General features: G+C 38.8%; 1 protein-coding gene across 2 annotated transcripts in view; it reads left to right on the forward strand.

The window, feature by feature from the left end:
- Positions 1-4,997: 4,997 nt before the first annotated feature.
- LOC143218516 (uncharacterized) overlaps positions 4,998-15,622 on the forward strand; it is a 43,738-nt gene continuing 33,113 nt past the window's right edge. Inside the window, exons 1-2 of one of the 2 annotated variants that reach the window (XM_076443739.1) lie at positions 5,024-5,121; positions 5,488-5,619. The gene's annotated coding sequence lies outside the window, so the exon portion shown is untranslated. Of the gene's footprint in view, positions 5,122-5,487; positions 5,620-15,622 lie in introns of both variants that reach the window. The other variant, XM_076443738.1, reaches the window with a different exon arrangement.

Consider the following 15,622-nt stretch of genomic DNA (forward strand, 5'->3'; position numbering starts at 1 on the left):
GATCTAGCAATCCTTGTAGGCTGACACTCCCAGAGCTTTCCGTCACCTTTACATCCGAAGGATAACACTCCTTCTTCACATTTAGTAATTGCCAATAGGGCGGAAAAATATCACAGCCAATTTCCTGAGCCGCCTTCCGAAGCATTTCATACTATTACTTCGATAATGAGCAATCCAAAACTAAGGCCAATGCCTTTTCTGCACTGAATACAGCTGCTGGAGCAGTCGGTGTACGGGCAGCTCTCATAATCAATTCCTCGGAATAATTTTCACGGAATTGTTGCACTTTATATCGTTTTGCTCGATTGCAGCACTCATTGAAGCCTTTCTTTGGTCGTCCCCTTCGTAGCCGTTGAGATCGTCGCGGTTCTACTTCATTACCTGCGACACGTTCCGTGAGATCCGTAGAAATAGAAATATTACTCTTCAGCCAGTCCTGATTCATTTTTAATAACGAAGCTTTATTTCGTGATGCAGAATTCCATCTTCTAGTGAAATGTGGCAAAAAAGTTTGCCTCAAGTGACAACTAATTTTTTCCATTATATTTGCTGTGATATCCGGATATTTAATTCTCAGAGCCACGGTACATTTATGTACGTTACGATTGCTTGTAAGTACAATCTCCACCAATTCTTCATTACTGATGTTGAAGGTTTCCATTATGTAAAATAAGCAACGCTACACTACACCTTAAACAATACTATGCAACACTCTTCAGCACATTAACCTGACTATACTTTGAATTGTGATGATCGATGTGACGATCATGTAATGAAATACTAAATTTAATTTGCCGATGCCCGTCATTTGTTTATTAAAATGACCATAGAAGACTCGGACAAACTTCCGAGTGTTTTGCCCGTCGTTTTGGTAACAAATATTCCGAACTACGGAGCGTTGGCACAATAACAGCACAATTTATTTGATTAACTTCCCGATTTTATAGGGAAGTTATTGTAATGACCCCGAAAATCGAAAATCGATTTTTTAGCAGATCTTCACGTTTCATGGTCATTGCAGTCATTTTAGACTACTTTCAGCAAAATGTTCGTATGTGTGTATGGGTATGTGTGTGTGTATATATATGTGTGTGTGTGTGTGTGTGTGTGAGCGCGCGCGCGCGCGTATGTCCGTTTGTATGTTATCAAATTTTTCGTTAACGTTTTCAGAAAAAGTAACAACGCGATCAGGATGATGAATGATGCAATCGATGTGCCCCGCTGTAACTTAGAGCTGATTAGATTTTGGTCCATTTTGGTCAAGTAGTTTTTTAGTTTTTTTAGTTTCTTTCGAAAGAAGTTCATTCAACAATGCAATTTATACGAGAGAACGGAAAGTTTCCACCGAAGAAACAAACGTAATTACACAAAAAAATTTTTTTTCAATTTTTTAAAAATTAAAAAAAAAATTAAAAAAATTTTTTTTTGTACCTTATGATGATGTTTCCGCTTACAATAATCGAAAATTATCCCAATGCAAGAGTGAGTTAATCATCTCTACTCCCGAGAATACATTTTCAAAGAATATCGATGAAAGTACAAAAAAAATTTGTATTACAATCTTTAAAAAAACAATCAGTTCAAAACGAATTATTAACTGAGATTAAATTGAAAATTAATATAAACTATATGATAATATTATTAATAACATTGATGTTGAAAACGGCTTGGTTAATGGAGCACACACACACATGCGGAATATTAAAATTTATTACTTTTCAAGAAAATACTAAAATTCCGTCTATATTGTGGTTAGATTTTCAATTGGCCAGAGTAGGAGTGAAAGTAAGAGCTCGTTATCGTGATTATATGAAGAATGCAAATATTGATCAAAATTTAACACCAATAATAAAAATATCGAATCAAGTAAATACATATGTCGAGTGAGGAAAAATATCAAATCACACGTAGTCAATTTCCAGTGGTTCCTGCTGAAGCGATTACGATCCATAAAAGTCAGGGACAAACATACGAGAAAGTATGTTTGGATTTTAAAAAATCAGAAAGGCGAACTTTACAAATGTTGTATGTAGCACTGAGCAGAGTTTCAAAATTGAGCGCGGTTTATATATTTTGGGACAATTTAAATTAACAGTATCGAAGAAAACCAAGATCAATACTGCAAACCCGGATAATGAGGAGTTGTATCGTTTGCGAAAAACTAATTAAGACAATTTATTTTGCAACATTAGTATACTAAACAAGGAACCAAGCGAGCAACGAGCATACGATGTTGGTTTAATGCGACGCCATATAGCAAACATTTTGATAAGTAGAAAACTATTGAATTTCCCTGAAAAGTATAATCTTATTAAAACGTACACCTAATAATGATAATAATATACTGCAACTAATGAATCGGGAAGTTCTTTGTGTGGCTCGTGGAGAGTCACACACCAAATAACATTCGTACCACTAACCCTCTCGCGAGCTCGCGAAGCGAGCGAGCAACAACTCCCCTCTAGTTTATCATTTATTTTAGCATATTTCAACTGTTATTGTGCCAACACTGCGCATTCTGAAATAATAAAAATTTGAGTAATAAAAATTTGCATTGCGTAATAAAAAATTCTCAACTGTGACCCACTCACATTTAAAATTTATTAAAATACACGTCTAATCTAAATGCTTCTTTTAAAGTTTATTTATTTGGACTCGTAATGAAAGTTCAAAATATGCCTTTTGTAGATCTACGTTAGTTAAATATGTGCTGAATATTTCATCGAAATCGGTTGACGGTGGAAAGAACGACACGCATCGAAAGATGTACGAATCTGTGAATTTTGAGCAGGAACTGACCAGAAGCTGTACATACCAAGATTTTTACCACTTCTAACTTCTAACCGCTTATACCTCGTGTGTATGTTAATCGATTTCGATGAAATTTTCAGTATATATGTAACTAACATTGATATGCTAAACATATATTTTAAATTTTCTTTACGGCGACAAATAAAAAAATTTTTAAAGTTCCTTTTTTATGTTATTGCTATTTTTTTCAAAAAATTTTTTGCACGTTATTTAGTAAACAACTGCATCTAATTGATCACAAAAAATCAGGCCGTTTGGTAAAAGTGTAGAAAAGTTATTCCATTTTAAAAGGCGTACACGGATACATGCGACTGACTATGGTTAGAAAAAATTGGTCGCAGAGCCAGGTTCGCAGGAGTTCGCAGCCAAAACCTGGTTGGATATATACTTTAAAGTGTGTTGCATGATTTGCAACAAGTTTTATCTTGGCGAGTTTTGGCGCAAACAAGTTATGTCAAATTAAACTTTAATTCTACTATTCAAAATACCTCTTTTTCAATTTGTGTTTTAGATAAATAAATGACACTTACATTAATTAAAGCTACGTTAAATAAATCATCTATCATAAACATAATCAAATTATAATATTGTTCAAGTGTTTTAATGTTTTAGATTCTTGTGGCTGCGTTTATATGTAGACGCATTTATAAGCCAAAATCGCAGGTTTCCTGTTACCAAACTTTCATGTGATATCATTCCAAGAAATAAGTGATATTTATAAAAAATTTTTATTGGTTTAAATACTCGAACTATCTAGTAAACGAAATTGCAATGAAAAATCTATGTACCTAACATTCGAAAAATTGATTTTTTCCCCGTCCGCACCTGTGCGCCATTACTGATCAAACCGAGCGTTCGCCGGCATACTTTATTTTTTTTGACACTGTTCCACCAAACGGACACTTCTGAGATTTTTTTACAAAATAGGTTAGAATTATAGCAATATTTTAGAATTTTTTGGTAGGTGTCAACCCAAGGGAAGATAGTGAAAAAAATTCCCCAAAAATTAATCAATTATTTTCAACTATAAATAATTAGCAAAAAATTCTGAAAAAATCTCAAATATAGAGTGTATCTATATCTTTTGTTTGCCGTTTATTCCATGTCGATATCTTTTCTCGTTTAGAGCAAATTGCATTTAAGTGCGGGGGAATGTACCTCAATATCACCCCTATCGGTGCGGGTAGACATTTGAAATTTGACACAATGTTTTTTTAGACATAAAACGATGTTTTAAGACAGGAATCAGGAAAATCGGAGCGGGGCCGCTGGCCCATGCTTATCCGGCTATACCCTTTGTTGGACAGTGTTAGCACATCCCGATATCTCTTATGGTTCAAGAGTTATAGTAAAATATCACTCGATCCTGCCCACCGTGCGACTCCTCATTTTGTATCAGATTCGTTTGCGCTTGACTCCATTCCTAGAGCTGCTGAAACTACGCGTCAGGTTCGCCCTCACCGTCTATAATTCTAGTGGCTTCCTGATTACGAATCAGGGTAGTTCACGTACCTAACTAACAAATTGAAACCATATTCCAAGTGTAACAACCCTTCGCCAGCCTGTCGCGTTGCTTACGGCCCTGACTCATAAACTGCCTTTAATTATATATGGTTCGTAGCAACTTTAATCGATTTCGATGGAACTTTGTGTATGTGTATAATTTAATTAAATTTTCATCACAGTGACCGGTTAAAAAAAGTTAGAATATATCAGCGACTTTTATATTCTCTTCGCAATTTCGAGTAACGGTCATTTTAAAATTATTCATTATTGTACATTACAGAGTCTAGCCCTCCCAAAATCACTAAAAAACTTAAGTCAGTTGGTCCAATTTTAAGAAAGTTATTCGTCTTTAAAGGGAATCCGATTACTTTTTTCCAATAGTGTATATTCCACCTCAACATATTTGCATGGCTATTATGTATCTACTATTTCTAAAGGATACGGTAAACGGAAAAATACGATGCAACAATGATGCAATATGCTGTTTTCTTTCACAACTAGTCGTATTAGCAGTAATATTATCTGATTACCATATGCAACAGGTAGACCACAATCGTAGTACTTAAATGCAATCATCGCCAAGAATTGTTTTTACTCTTCTTTTTACGTAACCGATAACATATTAATGTTTGTTATTCTTGAGACAAATTTACACACGGCGTGGATATAAAGGTGGTAGCCGGCAAGGTGACATCAGAACTACCGGGAACTGTGCACGCTCTACTTGAAAAATAAAATAGAGGCAAAACATGTCTCGTCTTGCTTTTGTTGTGTTTGCTGTGATGCTCACGCTGTATGCCACCGGTAAGTACTGAAGTTATGAAAGGTGCTTTTACCAAATATGTCAGTGTAATATGTACAATATAGTAATATACATGTCGGAGATAAAGAGATTTCCTCATTGTACGGGATTGGATTCGATTAATGGTTCAATCGTAACCCCGCTGCGCTCGACGAAAAATTAATCTCGTGAGGGCTGGTTGAATGTTGTGGTTGATGATGATGTTGATAGTGAAGTACAACACTTTAATTTACAGTTCACTTATCTAAGTAGAACTCTCCTTTAATAATCAACTACTATGTACAAGTTTGGTGTAACAACGTAAGATGATGTTCGTTCGGTGGTTGAGAAGAAGCTGATCTTTTGAAAAACGCTTTGCTGTTGACTAGATGTCCTTTTGGGGTACAAGAAATGAGTGGTGGGAGACAGTGTTTAAGGAAAGGGAAAACTACAGAAGAGAGGGAAGGCTGGAAATTACAATAAAGAAAGAAAATGCAGGGACAAGGATAACCTGAGGATTGGTGAGTTGGAGAAAAACCAGATGTGAAGGATGTGAAGGATTAGGGCAGTCGCTCGGAGTTATTTATGATGGAGAAAGTCCTTAAAACTATGGGGGTGCGTGACAAATTGTAAAACTTGGGTTTAAGCACGGTTTGGAAGTTAAAGTGAAACGGAATTAAGAACTAATCGTGACAATGACTGTTGGTCGGGTGTGCTAGCATTCCGGACACTCATTATGGATTCCGGAATTTCCTTCGTCTCCTGAGTTATCCATAGTGACGGGGAATCGAAGAAATTATGCACTCACAAACTTCTCATGAAAAGATTTTTATTATGAACGCTAACAAACGAACTGCTTTCGCCGAAAGCACCCAACAAAGTGTGTGGTCACATCCGTCCGCCGATCCTTTTTCCGACCAATCCAGGTAAAAGGGCGAGGATCCTTCCAAGGTGGCCCAAAGGTTCTCAGGCGCGAGAGAAACAAAAGAAACAAAAGAATTTGCCACATGTTGGCAAATTATTAGAAAAAGAAATAAAAGTTCTCGATGTAAACAAATTCTCTGGCCTTCTCCGACATACATATTAGTTTAATTAGCTTAATAGTTTTAAAACACCAATTGGTGCGAATTTCAAATTTTTACAAGAAAAAGAAGCAACATATAATCAAAGCAGTAACGAAATGATTGTATGTACTTACTTCAAGCTTAAAGAATATAATAAAGTATACTACTATAAGTAAACTGGGTCCCATGGAAATCACCGACACTAGTGTTGTATAAAGCTCGAGTCTTCGAAGCTCCAGAGCTCAGTCTTAAAGACTAAGTTTCTAAGGCTACAATTATATAAAGCTTAAGCTTTCAAAGCTTTAAGACTCAAAGCTTCAACGCTCAGCTCTCAGCGTTCTTGACCAATAGGAAAAAGAAATGGACAACAATTCTATGTATATGTTATTTATTTTCTAAAAAGTTTAGCCATGAATTTAAACACATGGAAGCTTGAATTGTGGATCGGTTTAGCCTGTTTCTTCTTTTCGTAATTAAATTTCCTGCTTTTGAAAAAGATTCTTCGCTTGGAACACTTGTAGCAGGAATTGACAAAATATCTAATGCCATTTGACTTAAACTCGGGAACGATGTTTTTCGAGTGTCCCACCAAACGAGTGGATCTGTATCTTCAGATTCTTGCGACATATTTATATATGTATCAATTTCATTGGAATTATTTATTTCTGATTTTTTATAAATGTTAGAAAATAAAGAAGTGGTAGGATTGTTTGATGTATAAAGTTCTTTTGACGTTTTCTGGTGTGTTTGTTCTGCTGTATTTTCTGCTGAGCAATAATTAACGTAAAAATAGTTCTTCAATTTTTCTAAAGCAATCGCATTTCCTCTCTGGATAAAGTAAGCGTTGTTTAAGCGAGGATCTAAGATGACAGCGAATTCACTCAAATTATTCAATAGGCGACTTAGATACTTGTTTATCTTCGTTTGCATAGCTGTAGCAGATTGTTTGAGAAGAGTATCATTTTCAAAGGCAGATAGGTGTTGTAATAATACCTAAAATTATACAAATATTCATGTAACTGCGTCTGCATATATGTAGCACATTCCTTGAAAAAAGTACAATATCATTTTAAAAATTTGACAGATGTAGTAATACCTGAACAATTACTTGTACATAACATATACTGGGATATCTCGATTTTGATAAAATAACAGTTGCTTGATTGAAAACCTCAAGGTATTTTGCAATATCTTCGATATTACTCCATGAATCAATTGAATATTGGATAAACTCTGGCCTTTCATCACAGAGATAATTTAAAACTTCTTTCATATGGATAGCTCGTTCTAACATTAGATATGTTGAGTTCCAACGAACTGGCATGTCCTTAATAAGAGCTAAATATTCAACATTCTTCAAATATCTGTTTTCGCTTTGCAGAAAATGTTATAAAATGTACTAGTTCAGATACTTTTTTACATTCATTTTCAATTTTCTGCAAACCAGTTTTTACAACGATATTTAAAACGTGAGCAATACACGGTATATGCGTAACGCATTTATACTCTTCATTTCTTTTCAACAACTGTATGCATTTATAATTCGCTGCTTCATTATCTGTTGTGAGAGCTATAAGTTTGTCTCTAAGTCCAAATTCTTCAATAACAGATTTAATCTTCTGTACAATATCTTCGCCTTTGTGAGGATAAGGAATAATATAAAAATCGAGTATTATTGAGTACAACATATTTTTCACAACAAAATGACTTGTAATAACGATATATGGTTTATTTGTTACTGACGTCCAAAAGTCAAATGTTAAGGAAACTTTATATTCCAATTTTTTTAAATGTTGAATAATTTCATTCTTTTTTTCTTTGAATGTACGTTGAATTGTTTGATTTATGCTATACCTGCTAGGGAGTTTATAATCATGTTTGAGTGCACTGACAAATGTAATGAACGTTTTTTCCTCTACTATTCGTATTGACTGGGTTCCACGAATTATGAAATTTATTAATAATTTATGAAGATCCTTTTTAGTTTCCAATCTTTCAGTATCTTCTTGTTTTCTTTGTAATATTATTCCTTCATGCCTCTCATAATGTTTTTTCAAAATAGTATGAGATGTTTTAGAAGAGAAAGTATGATCACATCTACGACAGCGTAATCTATTTGTGTCTTTTTGTTCAAAACTATCCCACTTCCAACACTTTCTACGCGGTTGTGTTAATGCATTAGTTTCTGTTTCGGTATCAGACGACTTTTCACTAAATGAACTGTTAATTTCTTCCACCATTATTACTTTTAAAGAAAGTTTAAAGGATCGATACGCTTTTCGAGATTCTTCTTCAATGTTTCGATTGAAACTAACTAGAGGAGAGATTTGTATTGAAACATTCGCTTATGTTATGATATTTGTCACAGAGGGCACAGCTGCATCTAGGCTGTGTATACATATTCTATTACGTCGGAATATTCAAACACATCCAGGCAGTACAGAAGACTCGAGTCTTTAAGTTTCAAGCTCAAGCGTTGAGGACACCAGTTCTCACAGCTCAAGGTTCAAACCTGGAAGGCTCCAGCGTTTACGACTGAAGTCGCGACTCGAGCCTTCAAAGCTCAGGACTCAGAGCTCATTTTCACAACACTATTTAACCTTGAGAAAATTCGTTAAACTTTCACAATTTCAAGAAAATGTGGTTTCTCCGTTACCACGGGCAGAAAATTTTTAAAATTTTTGCTATATATCATTTCCCGTAGATTTTTTCACGCTGATTTCAAATCTGGTCTCAAAATTGTCTACGACCTCTGGTTTTCTCAAGAAATCGATTTTTGTGAACAGAACTAATGCAATCATTTTTCGTTGAAATGATTTGATAACCCACTAGTTTGAAGGTATATTGTATTCTCATATATCATAAAAAACACAATAATATTAAACATAATGAAGTATTTGAACGTTTATTTGACGTATATCACTTGACGAACGATCACCCGACGCGACGTATCGCTGCGATTGCCGCTAGCACTCCTTGTAGGCTATGTGTGACTGTAATGTAATTTAAATTAGATATCTATTTTCCATGATTATATTTTCATTTACACAGTAAGTAAGGTAAGTATTGTAAGGAGGCTCGGAGACTCGACACGACACGTCGTGATTTGTTGCTCGCTCGCAGGGAACTGTTTATTTAACAAAATCTGAACGTAACATACATTTGTTAACAAAAGCACTAACGCAACGCATAAATCAATAAAATTATATATAACAGCATTGTTCGGGATTCGAATTATGGGATTTGCCGGCCGTTACGCCAACCGTTGAACTACACTTGCTCTGGCTGTTTTTCATAATGTTTAGAGTCGCGTAGCGATCGCTCGTTACCGTTGCGTACGGCCGCGAGGTGTTTGTAAGCGCCCATCACCGGTAAATCCCATAGTTTGAATCTCGAACGTTGCGTCTTCCCGGATCATGCGATCGATCCGGAATCAATCGCGTGCGACCCCGCCTGCCGTTTCGGAGAATATTTAAAGGCCCTCCCTTGGCGGAGCGAGTCTCTTTTCAGTTCAGTCATTCGAGACCACCCGATTATTCATTTCGCACGTTCTAATCTTTTGTTTGTTCGCGAAAATCACTGCGCTTTATTTCTCGCAATCCTAATTCGAAGTTTCTTTCGAGTTGCCACCGATCCTCATTCTTCCGCGTCGCGATCAGTGCGTCTGCCCGCGTCAAGATTTCCGACGGCGCGTTGAAGATCTCCGTTCGCGGCGGCCCTCGTCAAGGGAAGCACAAGGGTTCCGTCGAGCAAAGGATAAGGCAGAATCTCGCACGAGCAAGATATCCGCATTTCGAGACTTCGGCGATTCTATAGATCAACAAGTTTGAATAAAGTGCAGTGTTAACCAATCTGGAATTAATCTCTCTCCCTCATTCTCACGATCCTTGTAATTGCCGTCCTAGCGCGCTCATAGCTGAGCGGTTCCAGCGTCAGGCGCCTCCGACCGTCGGTCGACGCCGAACAAACATAAATAAATAAAATTATATATAACAAATAAACATATGAAACACTCAAGTCATCTAAACGGTGGTATAAACATTCTTACAGTATTTAATCTTTTTAACTTACTTCTCATCAACGAATTCTTTAACTTCTAGTGATACCTTATTCTTATTTTTTAACCGACTTCGAAAAAGGAGGAGGTTACTCAATTCGATCTGTATGTGCCTTTTTTTCGCTTTTTTTTCTATGTATGTTCACCGATTACGCCGAGATGGATGGACCAATCGGAACGAAACCTTTTGCATCTTGTAGGGTATGTTCCCGGGATGGCCCCGTGCAAAAAAATTTTACATTTTTTTATTAATTACGAATTTATTTGCGGAAAATGTAGGGTGGTGGTACCGTTGTGAACTCCGCTGAATGTTAGACATTAGGAACAGTTATCGATTGCGGCTTTCAGACTTTCAGATATGTATAAATTACGATTGGAATGTGACGGCTGACAGAGATAAAAAAAGTGTGAAATAAAAAAAAAACTTTAAAAAAAAAATTAAACCGACTTCGAAAAAATTTCAAAAAGTATAAAAAAGTGTGAAATAAAAAAAACTTTTTAAAAAGAAAAAACGCACTAAAAAGTATAAAATAATTTCCATTTAATTTATGTGAATACACACGAACTTAAATACAATACAATCTTTTCGGAGGCTGCGCAAAATTGAAAATTGTCGACACTGGAAATTACGAAAATCCTTAAATTCTTGTAAATACTAATATATTTATATGTATTTAAGTAATATATTTGCTCCGCCTGCGAAAAGATTGTATTGTATTTAAGTTCGTGTGTATTCACATAAATTAAACGGAAATTATTTTATACTTTTTAGTGCGTTTTTTCTTCTTAAAAAGTTTTTTTTTATTTCACACTTCTTTATGCTTTTTGAAGTTTCTCCGAAGTCGGTTTAATTTTTTTTTAAAAGTTTATTTTTATATCACCAGAAGTTAAACCTCGTCACTAGTCTCCGAAGAAAGGGGGGGATGCGACGAGACAACGACTCGTCGCGAGTCGCGTCTAGGCCTAAGAGTAAGAGCGACCGAACGGGAGTCATATTTGTAGACTTTGCCGAAACTGGCACTCTTCGTGGTCCGTGCTTTCGTCTTCTGTCTATATAAGGCAGAACGAGACGAATTCTCACCGGAGAGCAGATCATCATTCATGCTCATTCGCTCGTTGACTGCGGTCGCGTCAACCGTGTAGATTGCTATCCATAGTGTTCATTTCCATTATTGGCCTCGGTCGCGTGCTCATTGTGAGTTTCGCTCTCTCCAGAGCTCTATTGTTTCTTTGAAACGTTCGTTCTTCGAAATGAATTCGAATTGAATTCTTGTATCGATCTCTATTACGGAATCGATTTCGGAAATAAAACGGTGTTAGTGTTCTTCCTCCTGCCTTTGGCAGCCTAACCTGTCTTTTTCAAGACATCTGAAACACCGTCCATTTCACCTAATTTCACTCAAAGTGAACGATCCAGCCGGGAACCACGTTCCAGCTACCAGCGACCAAGATGGCCGCGTGGTCGGTCTGAAGCAGAAACTTTCATCCGACGTGACTGGCAACACGCCAGTCCGTCTCTCGGGTGATCTCTCGAATAATTCTGGGCCCAAAAGGCTAAAAACTGACGACATGACGAACCCCAACTCCAGCAACTCTGGACAAATCGGTTCAAACATCCCGACGACCAACCGTTTCGCCATCTTCTCCACTGATGCCTACAAGGAATTTGCAGACAATACAGGCAAACCTACCATTGAAGTAAGTTCGAAAACCAATTCAAATCGCAACCCAATAATTCATTCTGTTAATTCAGTTGCTACTGTTCGCCCTCCCCCCATTTACATCAAAATCGCCAAAAGCGAAGTGATTGAATTCAGTAACAAACTGGAATCTGAAATCGGAAAAAACTTTTTCATTAAATTCCTTGGCAATCAGGTCAGATTGCACTCTAGCGACGTGAAATTCTTCTCAGAAGCAAAATCGGCTTTTCAAAAAGCCGGTTTGAAATTTTACACTTTCGCTCTTCCCTGCGAGAAGCCTCTCACCACTGTATTGAGGGGTCTCCCTCAAATTGACCCAGAGTCAATAGCCTCTGAGCTTAACGCTTTCAAACTCAACCCCTTGAGCGTTGTCTCCTTTCGTTCATCTCAAAGCAATCCGCTTTACAAAGTCACGTTTCCCCCTGAAACAAAGCTGTTTCAGGTAAAGTCTGTTGGGTTCCTGTACCACTGCAGAATTTATTGGAAAAAATTTATCAAGTCCAAAAATTACACACAACGTTACAGGTGTCAAATCTTCGGGCACGCCAGTGCAAATTGTTTTAAAACGCCTAAATGCGTTAAGTGTGGCCTCGACCACCTCTCCAAAGACTGTGTAAAAGCAGCTGAAGTCCCTGCAAAATGTGCAAACTGTGCTGGCAATCATACTGCCAACTTCGCTCAATGTCCCAGTCTAATTTCTTATATTGATAAAAGGTTTACAGTTCGAGCCCCTCGGGCTACTCCTAATCGTCGTTCACAGGTTCTGACTCATTTGAAACAGCATCGGAATCATATTGAAACGGCTAATGCCAACGGGAATTGAACTTTTAGCGAGGTGGTAAGCGGCCTGACCCCTCCAGTAATTATCAATACCAACTCCGCTCCCCTCGATTCTACAGAAACAGGGGAATTTCTGAAAGAAGCGATCCTCTTCCTCAAGAGAGCCATTTCAGTTGTTAAAGCAATTCGCCCAAAACTTGCTTCATGCTCAACAATACTCGATAAGCTAGAAGTCATATTTGACGCTGCTCAATTGCTTTTCTCATAGTTGCCTTCAACCGCAAACTACCTGATAAAATCATGTCATGGAACGCCGATTCCATTCTCCCCAATTTGACTGAATTCGAATCATTTATGATCAATAGCAACGTTTTGATCGCCTTGATCCAAGAAACATGTGTAAGAGAAAATTATACGGAAATCAGAAACGATGTATATTTTCTCGTATTCGTCTGACAACTGAACTGTGTTCTTCATGACGCGCTATTATTTCTGAAAAACAGTGAAACGGCTCGAGCAATCGTCGCGGCAACGTGCACCGATCAACAACGTGCCCCGATCGGCAACTACTCACACACACCTCACACACACCTCACACACACTCACACATACCACCAGCGGCAACCTCTTACACATGGTTGTCTCCTTCCATGGATATCTGTCACTTACCAACTATAATATTGTTCGTAACGACGGAATCGCTAGTAGGATTGGGGGAGGGGTTGCCATCTTTATACATAAAAACCTCCACTTTCACCCCCTTCAACTCCCTACTGTTAATAACCTTGAAGCTGTTGCCATTAAGCTGATCAACTTCAACCTAATTCTACTCTCAGCCTACTGTCCTAAACAATTTCTTGATGCTGCTGCATTAAATACCATTACCAATTTCAAACTTCCATTTGTGGCAGGTGTTGACCTCAACGCAAAGCATACGTCCTGGAACAATAAAGTTAACAATCTCAATGGTAAGCTACTGGAAAATCATATGTTGAGCCACAGTTACTCAATGATCTCCACTTACCCACACTTACTTTCGAACAAATTGTACCCCATCCACAATCGACTTCTTTTTGGCTGATACTTTCAATGATCTCCAATGCGAGACATCTGATGACCTATCCTCGGACCACTGTCCAGTGTTGTTGTTGCCAGAGATTAAACACTCATTTGCGACCTCTTCCTCAGTCACTGACTTGGACTTGTACCGCGAACATGCGAGCAAAATAAGCATTTCTCCTATCATCAACTGTACCGATGATATTGATCACAAGGTGACTCTATTTCAACGGTTACTTAAATCCTGTTTCTTCAAGGCTACCTCGTTTGTAAACACACCTGACAAACATGTCAAACCTGACGAGAAACTCAAGTTTCTTATTCGTCTACGCAACTCTGCCAGAAAGCATTGGCAACGTACCGCCGATCTGACTTCATTTGAACAATACAAGCAGCTATCAAAAAGCATGCAACGACGAGTGAGATTTCTCAATAGCCAGCGCATCCAGACTGAAATCAAAAGAGTAGTTAATTCTCTTACCTTCTGGCCTGTCTTCAGAAAAATCATGAAAAAGCCGATCTACATTCCTCCACTCATCGATTATTCAGGGAATTTTCATGATTCGAACTCCACTAAAGCTCAATTACTGGCAGATCAATTCTGCAAAGTATACAATGAGGCTTACAATAATAATAATAATAATAATAATAATAATAATTTTTTTTTTGAGGAGGGGGAAATGCGTTTACGCACCATAGGAACAGGTATCGTCCCGTGTGTGGGGCTCTCGGCAGCTTGTCACTCTACCCACTAAAACCCAAACCTCCGTCGAGCAGGCGCTTGCTCCCCCGGAACCGCCTTTCGGCATTACTTCGGAGGGCGCCCTTCCTTAAGCCCATTTTGGGCTAACCAACGTCACTCAGCGCCGGAGTGGGCGCTCTACCTTCCTCTTCTCTTTGTTTTTGGCGGAGGATGGTTTCTGCAAAATATGCCACCCCTGCCCAGTTCTTTGGGTTGCGCAACATCACCTCCACGATGTTGTCGGGAGTGATGTCGCAGCCCACTAACTCCGTGACCCTCTGCCGCTCCGCCCACCACCTTCGGCATTCGAAGAATGTATGGAGGACGTTGTCGCGGGGAGAGTCGCCATATTTACAGTCGGGGTCCGGTACCTTCCCGATGGTGTGTAGGAAGGCACGGAACAACCCGTGCCCCGTCAGGAGTTGGGTGAGATGGTATCCCACTTCTCCATGCTCTCGTTTAAGCCAGGTGTCCAGTCGGGGGATGACCCTCCTGGTCCACCTGGCGGTTGTTGTCGCCTCCCATCGGGCTTGCCAGGTCTCGATGGTGGCGATACGGGCATTCCTCGCCGTTTCATCTTTGTCCTGAGCAAGCTTGTTGGCGTGAACGTACTTCCGTTCTTGGGCGATGAGGTCGATAGGAATGACCCCCGCGACGACCAGCACCGCAGCCTCCGAGACCGTGCAATAGGAGCACGCGATACGGAGTGCACCTCTCCGCTGCACTGCGGCCATGCGCTTGCGATACTTCTCGTTTCGCAAAGCATCGGCCCAAACCTCTGCGCCGTAGAGCATGACAGACTCGGCGGTTCTGAGTAGAAGACGCCTCCTAGCCGGTGTCGGCCCACCGATATTGGCCATCAACCTACTCAGAGATGTAACACTGACGCCGCCTTGTCCGCTCTACGCCGAATTTCCTCCCAGAAGGTGAGCCGAGAATCGAGCATCGTCCCCAGGTACCGGACCGCGTTTTTCGTCGAGACCGTCACGTGCTCCATCTGCATATTCCTGATCAGGGGGATGCGTTTCTTGGTAAGCAGCACGATTTCGGTCTTGGCTAATGCCAGCTGCAACCCATGGTCGCTCATCCAAGAGCGTATACGTCGCATTGCCTGATTTAGCA

The sequence above is a fragment of the Lasioglossum baleicum genome, chromosome 19 (genome assembly GCF_051020765.1).
Source record: "Lasioglossum baleicum chromosome 19, iyLasBale1, whole genome shotgun sequence".
Classification (NCBI taxonomy): Eukaryota; Metazoa; Arthropoda; class Insecta; order Hymenoptera; family Halictidae; genus Lasioglossum; species Lasioglossum baleicum.